Consider the following 9,657-nt stretch of genomic DNA (forward strand, 5'->3'; position numbering starts at 1 on the left):
TCTCTTTTTTAAGGTTACAATTCTCAAGAAACTCAACTACCGCCTTTGCTATTAATCTGGCATCGCCCCCCTCCAATTCAACCAGGCGGAGAAATGTGTGTAACAGTATAACTTTATACCGTCCCCTTGCTCATCCCCCACATCTGATGTTACCCTTTTGAGAGATTAAGGAGCCAGTACTCCCCTAATCATTTCTGTGCACTTGGAAGTTTGCTGCCACAGAATCTGAAAAGGCAGCTTTGCAAGTCATACCTAAATGGTCGCATGCTAGCAGCAAACAATGTTCCGCAATGGCCATTTCTATAGTAGCTTCTGCTCTTTTGCAGTTATCCACTTTTGTAACCAACTGTGGTAATTTAGACTGGTTGTGGGGTTGTACGGTTTTGAAGCATATCTGATTTGCAGAATGCACAGTATGCCCAACAATCATCCCCAATTACTGGCTTCAGCCACCCTTTAAATTCAGGTAAAGACTCCCACTCTTTTCTGTACTTCTGTCTGTACATTTTTGATTGAGACATGTCGATTGATGTTGTAAGTTCTGTTGAAGATCAAACACTTTTGACCACCTATATTCATTGGGTTTGTCTCGTCGAATGCATACTACTGCTGCTGCAGTCAGCCAACAATGATTTGCAATTTGCTGCTGGCCTGCTGCTGCCTGTGCACGAGCTGAGCGCCTGCTGCTGACATCACTCACAATGCAGTTTTGCAGCCAGGCACGTGTGTTGTGACTGAGTGTGTGACAGAGAAAATATATTTTTTAAAGTAGCTAAATTTGTTGCAAGGTGCTGTTTGAAAAAAAAGTTGCCAGGGTACTCTGAAAAGTTGCTAAATCTAGCAACAAAATTGCTAAGTTTGCATCACTGCTCGGGAGCAGAGCAACACATTTATAGTTGAGACAAATATCAACCTCCATGTCATGTGACAAAATGGAAGCAACTAGATCTGAATGTTGATTGGACAGCATAAATTCCTGCACGTGTGGTATTCTTTCAAGTTAACACCGATTACGTAAATTACACAATTGTGGGTGATGAAATAGCATACCAAAATATTTACTTTGACAATAATAAATAGTCCTAGATAAAAAAAAATATATATATTATTAAACAGAAACGTCAGACATTTTGTCTTTCTTAAACATTTTAACATAACATGTGAACATTAGCTCCCGGTTTTGCGACGTCAGTGGCTTCCCACTTTTAGCGTAAAAAACAAACAAAAAAGTTGTTCATCCGACGATCAAAATGTGCAATCATTTATACAACACAGGTTTGTAACATATTATGAGTAGTGCTACTAATTGTATTGCACTGAAAACCGTGCTTTATATATTTAACAACACAGTTGATAAGAAGGTTTGGGGTTAGAAAGAAGTAGAGATTGTTTGTGTGTGAGTAGCTAGCTAACAGCTAGTTAGCTGTGGCATGCTGGTCGAGTCCTGCAACATCCAAGTGATACACAGTCGTCCTCTGTCATAGCTCATAATTTGTAACCTTGTGATACAGCCTCTTGCAAGGACAATTGCTTGTGGCGAAACATGGTTACATAAAGCAAAACAAGGAAGCTAAGGCGGGACTTCTGGAGGTTGAGGAGTTCTACGTGCGATGTTCCTTGGACAGATTGTCTTCAGAGAGCCCTGCTTTCCACGGCGGTGACGGACCATCATGTACCCTCACCTTTCTTGAAGCAGGAAGAAAAAGCCTTGTGTGGTAACCAGCTATTGTTTGGAAGGGGAAGGTTTTCCTGTCGAACACTTGATTTGTCACATTCTCTAGTATCTATACCTGTAGAGCTGGGATTCAGTCTTTGGCCCTCAACAGCTGTTGGTTGGCTCTGTTTTTGAATTTAATTACCTCTGTCATACCTTTTTATAAACCCTGTTGTTTCTGTGTCTCTCTGAACAGGTATTGTAAAGCATGGCTGGTGTCACAGGGAAAGATCTGTCCTGTGTGTTGACATCTTCAGGGATCCCGTTATCCTCTTTTGTAGTCACAGCTTGTGTAAAGCATGTCTGCAGGAAAAATGGAGACATAAGGGACCTTGGGAATGACCAGTGTGTCGGAAAATATTTAAGAAATACAATCCACTCTGTAACCTGGTCGTAAAGAACCTGTGCGACGCCTTTCTCCAGGAGAGGAGTCGGAGGGCTTCAGAGACTGCTGGGTCTGGGGTGTTCTGCAGTCTGCACAGGGAGGAAAAACTCATGCTTTTCTGTGTGGAGGGAAAACAGCTCATCTGTGTGGTATCAGACCTTGAACCTACATAAAGTTCACAACTTCTGCCTGACTGACAAAGCTGCACATGATTGTAAGGAGATAGTCAACTTCACTGGAGCCCCTAAAGAAGAAGATGATGGCCTTTGATGAAGTGAAACAGACCTGCTATAAGTCGACAGTGTATATTAAGATTGAAAGGATGAACAGAGAGATGTCATCACTTTCAGTTACAATCACAACCATAGAGGAGGAGCTGAAAGCATCTCTTTCCTGCACACCTACAAGGTCACAGTGAAAATAACAGTGCAGACTACCAGACCCAAAGTTGGACTCAGGATGCTTATAGACTTGGCCAAACACCTAGGCAATCTGTCCTTCTGTGTATCAGAGAAGATGTAGGGAATAGCTAAACACAGCCCTGTGATTCTGGACCCCAACACAGCCTCCCTGTGCACTCTCACCTGTCTGGTCAGCTTGAGGTACAACCAGAGTGAAGATGATGACAAAATTCCTGCCAACCCAGAGAGGATGGATGACAATAGGATGATGCTGGGCTCTGTGGGTTTTGACTCGGGACACATTGCTGGGATGTTGAGGTTGGGGACTGGGATGTGGGAGGGATCACTGAGGCGTGCTTCTACACCTGCATTGCTTGCTGTTTGGGGTTTTAGGCTGGGTTTCTGTACAGCACTTTGAGATATCAGCTGATGTACGAAGGGCTATATAAATACATTTGATTTGATTTGATTTGATTTGATTTGATTTGCAGCAAGGAAAATTATGAGTTGTTTAAGCAAATATGGGGTGTTGAGTATGACAGTGGTTTTGAAGCATGTTGCCCATCACAGAAACCCATTTCCCTCATAGTGAAGCATAATACCAGGAAATACAGGACACCCAGCACCCTGCCAGGCTTGGCAGGACTCAAGCCTGGGGTGGTGCAGTTCACACACAAATACAGACCGTTAATATATTAGGCTATGCTCTTGGATATACATATGTTATAATTTCCCATAGACCCTAGACCATTGTCATAGTCCTGGAGGGCCTACGTCGCTCTTTCCATAGTCAATAAATCTATTCATTCCCTTTAACTAAATGTCCATGCTGAAGCACTGCGGTTAATGATCTTTTGTTCGTTTTGACTGATAGGAAGGCCAGTGCAATGATGCGTTGTGTGGTTCTAGGTTGGCTACTGTCTGCCCTACTTCCTAACAGGCACACTACAGGACAACGTGGGATGCATACTGTACAGAAATAACTTTTTTTAGTTGGTTCCACATCAGTAAAAAAACAAGGTGGTGTTGAGTCAACCAGAGAATCTTGCCTGAACATACTAGATCTCCTAGTGCTCAATCTAAATTTACCTGGATCGTAATCACGGTTGGGGAGTAACGAGTTGGGTAGGTTACTTTTCAAATGTAATCAGTTACTAGTTAACTGTCCAAAATGGTAATCCGTAACATAGTTTTTGGATTACCCAAACTCAGTAATGTAATCTGATTAATTTCCTTTTAAAATGGATTAGAATAATACAAAAATTCATTTTACCAATCAAATCAAATCACATTTTATTGGTCACATACACATGGTTACCAGATAGTAATGCGAGTGTAGCAAAATGCTTGTGCTTCTAGTTCCGACAGTGCAGTAATATCTAACAAGTAATCTAACAAATTCACAATGACTACCTTATAAACACAAATGGAAAGGGATATGTACAGTGCCTTGCGAAAGTATTCGGCCCCCTTGAACTTTTGACCTTTTGCCACATTTCAGGCTTCAAACATAAAGATATAAAACTGTATTTTTTTGTGAAGAATCAACAACAAGTGGGACACAATCATGAAGTGGAACGACATTTATTGGATATTTCAAACTTTTTTAACAAATCAAAAACTGAAAAATTGGGCGTGCAAAATTATTCAGCCCCTTTACTTTCAGTGCAGCAAACTCTCTCCAGAAGTTCAGTGAGGATCTCTGAATGATCCAATGTTGACCTAAATGACTAATGATGATAAATACAATCCACCTGTGTGTAATCTAGTCTCCGTATAAATGCACCTGCACTGTGATAGTCTCAGAGGTCCGTCAAAAGCGCAGAGAGCATCATGAAGAACAAGGAACACACCAGGCACGTCCGAGATACTGTTGTGAAGAAGTTTAAAGCCGGATTTGGATACAAAAAGATTTCCCAAGCTTTAAACATCCCAAGGAGCACTGTGCAAGCGATAATATTGAAATGGAAGGAGTATCAGACCACTACAAATCTACCAAGACCTGGCCGTCCCTCTAAACTTTCAGCTCATACAAGGAGAAGACTGATCAGAGATGCAGCCAAGAGGCCCATGATCACTCTGGATGAACTGCAGAGATCTACAGCTGAGGTGGGAGACTCTGTCCATAGGACAACAATCAGTCGTATATTGCACAAATCTGGCCTTTATGGAAGAGTGGCAAGAAGAAAGCCATTTCTTAAAGATATCCATAAAAAGTGTCGTTTAAAGTTTGCCACAAGCCACCTGGGAGACACACCGAACATGTGGAAGAAGGTGCTCTGGTCAGATGAAACCAAAATTGAACTTTTTGGCAACAATGCAAAACGTTATGTTTGGCGTAAAAGCAACACAGCTGAACACACCATCCCCACTGTCAAACATGGTGGTGGCAGCGTCATGGTTTGGGCCTGCTTTTCTTCAGCAGGGACAGGGAAGATGGTTAAAATTGATGGGAAGATGGATGGAGCCAAATACAGGACCATTCTGGAAGAAAACCTGATGGAGTCCGCAAAAGACCTGAGACTGGGACGGAGATTTGTCTTCCAACAAGACAATGATCCAAAACATAAAGCAAAATCTACAATGGAATGGTTCAAAAATAAACATATCCAGGTGTTAGAATGGCCAGACCTGAATCCAATCGAGAATCTGTGGAAAGAACTGAAAACTGCTGTTCACAAATGCTCTCCATCCAACCTCACTGAGCTCGAGCTGTTTTGCAAGGAGGAATGGGAAAAAAATTCAGTCTCTCGATGTGCAAAACTGATAGAGACATACCCCAAGCGACTTACAGCTGTAATCGCAGCAAAAGGTGGCGCTACAAAGTATTAACTTAAGGGGGCTGAATAATTTTGCACGCCCAATTTTTCAGTTTTTGATTTGTTAAAAAAGTTTGAAATATCCAATAAATGTCGTTCCACTTCATGATTGTGTCCCACTTGTTGTTGATTCTTCGCAAAAAAATACAGTTTTATATCTTTATGTTTGAAGCCTGAAATGTGGCAAAAGGTCGCAAAGTTCAAGGGGGCCGAATACTTTCGCAAGGCACTGTACATATAAATATATGGATGAGTGATGGCCGTGCAGCATAATCCAGATGCAGTAGATGGTATAGAATACAGTATATACATATGAGATGAGTAATGTAGGTGTCACGAATGTCGTCTTGAAAATGACCGGACCAAGGTGCAGCTTTGTGAGCGTACATTTTACTTTATTATAAATGTCACCAACAAAACAAGAAACCACAAAAACGAATGTGAAGCTTACTAGGGCTATACAGGCCACTAACAAAGACAACTACCCACAAATACAAAAGGAAAAAGGAGGTGCCTCTGGTGCAGGGACCCTTGTCGCCGACCCCGGACCCTCTCTGCAGGCCCCGGACTGGGGACCCTCACCGCAGGCCCCGGACTGGGGACCCTTGTTGCAAGCCCCGGATTGGGGACCCTCGTTGCAGGCCCCGGACTGGGGACCGTCACTGGAGGCTCTGGACTGGGGACCGTCACTGGAGGCTCCGGACTGAGGATCAACCCTGGAGGCTTTGTGCCGTGGATCCTCACTGCAGGCTCCGGGCCATGGATCATCACTGGAGGCTTCGTGCCATGTATCATCACTGGAGGCTTCGTGCCATGGATCATCACTGGAGGCTCCGTGCCATGAATCATCACTGGAGGCTTCATTCCATGGATCATCACTGGAGGCTTCGTGCCATGGATCATCACTGGAGGCTTCGGGCCATCGATCATCACCGGTCTCACCGGACTGAGGAGATGTATGGGTGGAGCTGCCACAGGCTGGGGAGACATACTGGAGGCCTGGTACGTGGACCCGGAACAGGTCTCACCAGACTGGGGAGATGCACTGGAAGCCTGGTGTGTGGAGCAGGCACCGGATACACTGGGCTGTGGAGGCGCACTGGAGGTCTCAAGCGTAGAGCCCCAACTTTTTTTTGGAGTGGCTTCCCGGTCTTCCTTGCCAGCCTTGACCCTATGTAACGCTGGTCCCCTTGACTAGCTGCTTCCGCCCTCCTCGCTGCTTCCACCTGCTCCCACGTCAGGCGATCCTTTCCAGCCAGTATCTCCTCCCACGTCCTGGATCCCTTTCTTTCCAGAATGTCTTCCCATGTCCACTCTGCCTGCTCCTCCCGGCCACGCCGCTTGGTCCGTTTGTGGTGGGTAGTTCTGTCACGCACATCGTCCTGAAAATGACCGGACCAAGGTGCAGCGTGGTGAGTGTACATTTTACTTTACTAAGAATGTCGACAACAAAACGAACGCGAAGCTTACTAGGGCTAAACAGGCCACTAACAAAGACAACTACCCACAAATACAAAAGGAAAAAAGGCTACCTAAGTATGATTCCCAATCAGAGACAACGATAGACAGCTGTCCCTGATTGAGAACCATACCCAGCCAATACATAGAAACAGAGAACATAGAGTTTCCCACCCGAGTCACACCCTGACCAACCAAACATAGAGAATAAAAAGATCTCTACGGTCAGGGCGTGACAGTAGGATATGTAAACATTATTAAAGTGGCGTTATTTTTTTTAATTTTATTTTTTATTTTTTTTTGAATTTTTACCCCTTTTTCTCCCCAATTTCGTAGTATCCAATTGTTGTAGTAGCTACTATCTTGTCTCATCGCTACAACTCCCGTACGGGCTCGGGAGAGACGAAGGTTGAAAGTCATGCGTCCTCCGATACACAACCAACCAAGCCGCTGCTTCTTTAACACAGCGCACATCCAACCCGGAAGCCAGCCGCACCAATGCGCCGGAGGAAACAACGTGCACCTTGGCTAGCGTACACTGCGCCCAGCCCACCACAGGAGTCGCTGGTGCGCGATGAGACAAGGACACCCCTACCGACCAAGCCCTCCCTAACACGGGCGACGCTAGGCCAATTGTGCGTCGCCCCACGGACCTCCCGGTCGCGGCCGGTTACGACAGAGCCTGGGCGCGAACCCAGGACTCTGATGAAAGTGGCGTTATTTAAAGTGACCAGTGATACCTTTATTAACTCCATTTATTACATGTATTAAAGTGGCTAGAGATTTGAGTCTGTATGTTGGCAGCAGCCACTCTATGTCAGTGATGGCTGTTCAACAGTCTGATGGCCTTGAGATAGAAGCTGTTTTTCAGTCTCTCGGTCCCAGCTTTGATGCACTGACCTTGTCTTCTGAATGATAGCGGGGTGAACAGGCAGTGGCTCAGGTGGTTGATGTCCTTGATGATCATTTTGGCCTTCCTGTGACATTGGGTGGTGTAGACCGCACCACCCTCAGGAGAGCCTTGCGGTTGTGGGCGGAGCAGTTGCCGTACCAGGCGGTGATACAGCCCAATAGGATGCTCTCGATTGTGCATCTGTAAAATTTTGTGAGTGTTAGGTGGCAAGCCAAATTTCTTCATCCTCCTGAGGTTGAAGAGGCCCGGTTGTGCCTTCTTCACCACACTGTCTGTATGGGTGGACCATTTTAATTTGTCTGTGATGTGTACGCCGAGGAACTTAAAACTTTCCACCTTCTCCACTACTGTCCCGTGGATGTGGGGATGCTACCTCTGCTGTTTCCTGATGTCCACAATCATCTCTTTTGTTTTTTTGACTAGGAGTGAGAGGTTATTTTCCTGACACCACACTCCGAGGGCCCTCACCTCCTCCCTGTAGGGCGTCTCGTCATTGTTGGTAGTCAAGCCTACCACTGTAGTGTAATTTGCAATCTTGATGATTGAGTTGGAGACGTGCATGGCCACGCAGTCAAGGGTGAACAGGGAGTACAGGAGAGGGCTGAGAACGCATCCTTGTGGGGCCCCAGTGTTGAGGATCAGCAGGGTGGAGATGTTGTTTCCTACCCTCACCACCTGGGGGCGGCCCGTCAGGAAGTCCAGGACCCAGTTGCACAGGGCGGGTTCGAGACCCAGGGTCTCAAGCTTAATGATGAGTTTGGAGGGTACTATGGTGTTAAATACTGTGCTTTAGTCAATGAACAGCATTCTTACATAGGTATTCCTCTTGTCTAGATGGGTTAGGGCAGTGTGCGGTGTGATGGCGATTGCGCCGTCTGTGGACCTATTGGGGTGGTAAGCAAATTGGAGTGGGTCTAGGGTGATGGTAATTTAGTTCAGTTACCTTTGCTTTTTTGCGAACAGGAACAATGCTGGCCATCTTGAAGCATGTGGGAACAGCAGACTGGGATAGGGATTGATTGAATATGTCCGTAAACACACCAGCCAGCTGGGTTGAGCATGCTCTGAAGATGCGGCTAGGGATGCCGTCTGACCCGGCAGCCTTGCGAGGGTTAACATGTTTAAATGTTTTACTCATGTTGGCCACGGTGAAGAAGAGCCCGCAGGCTTTGGTAGCGGGCCGTGTCAGAGGCACTGTATTGTCCTCAAAGCGAACAACATCTATTGCAGGATAAATCAATGTTGGTGTTAGCATAGCTGGACATAAATGGATGTTGCATTTTACTTGTAGTTATGTAGGCTTCTAACCCATTGCTTTCAACTTTAATACAGATAATACGATTAGGATAATAAACCTAGTCTTGTCAAATTTCCAGTAAAGAGGAACTTTAATAATTGGAATGGTCCCCTGAGTGTGGTCAGAATTGCTCAGGCGGAAAAACTACATTAAAAGTGCGCCTTTTTCAATGCTGAGTTGAATGTCATTAAGAACTGAAGTGTCAATGTATTTCTTCCCTGCAAAACATCCTATCTGAAATTAAAAGTAATCTTAGAAGTAATAATTGACTTCTACAAAAATATCTATAATCTTATTACAATATAACATTACAGTTTGTTTTTTTGTAATCAGTTACTAGACAGGATCATGTAACAGATTAAATGTAATCCATTACTCCCCAACCCTGAAATTTACTAGCCAGGTCATTTCAGATTGCGCACTAGGAGTTATAGTGTGTTCAAACAAGATTCTCTGGTTGACACAACACCACCTTGTTTTTTAAATGATGTGGAACTAACACACAAGTTATTTCACTACTTAGTTCAAATTTTGTCAGTCCTACTAATAACGAACAAATGCAATGGCTTGGTGAAAGGTGGATATTCCTCCCATTGGACATCTTCAACATCTCCAAGGGTTCCGATGACAAGGCACACGAAAGCCAATTTGTTTGGTACGGCAGCATTTA

The 9,657-nt window shown here is 44.7% G+C and overlaps 1 non-coding gene across 1 annotated transcript; it reads left to right on the top strand.

Annotated features, from left to right (window-relative positions):
* Window positions 1–1,489: 1,489 nt before the first annotated feature.
* Window positions 1,490–1,776, top strand: LOC139408155 (small Cajal body-specific RNA 13). The gene has a single exon (XR_011634211.1). It is a non-coding gene; the product is annotated as a small Cajal body-specific RNA 13 (non-coding RNA).
* Window positions 1,777–9,657: the final 7,881 nt, after the last annotated feature.

The sequence above is a fragment of the Oncorhynchus clarkii genome, chromosome 4 (assembly GCF_045791955.1).
Source record: "Oncorhynchus clarkii lewisi isolate Uvic-CL-2024 chromosome 4, UVic_Ocla_1.0, whole genome shotgun sequence".
Taxonomy (NCBI): Eukaryota; Metazoa; Chordata; class Actinopteri; order Salmoniformes; family Salmonidae; genus Oncorhynchus; species Oncorhynchus clarkii.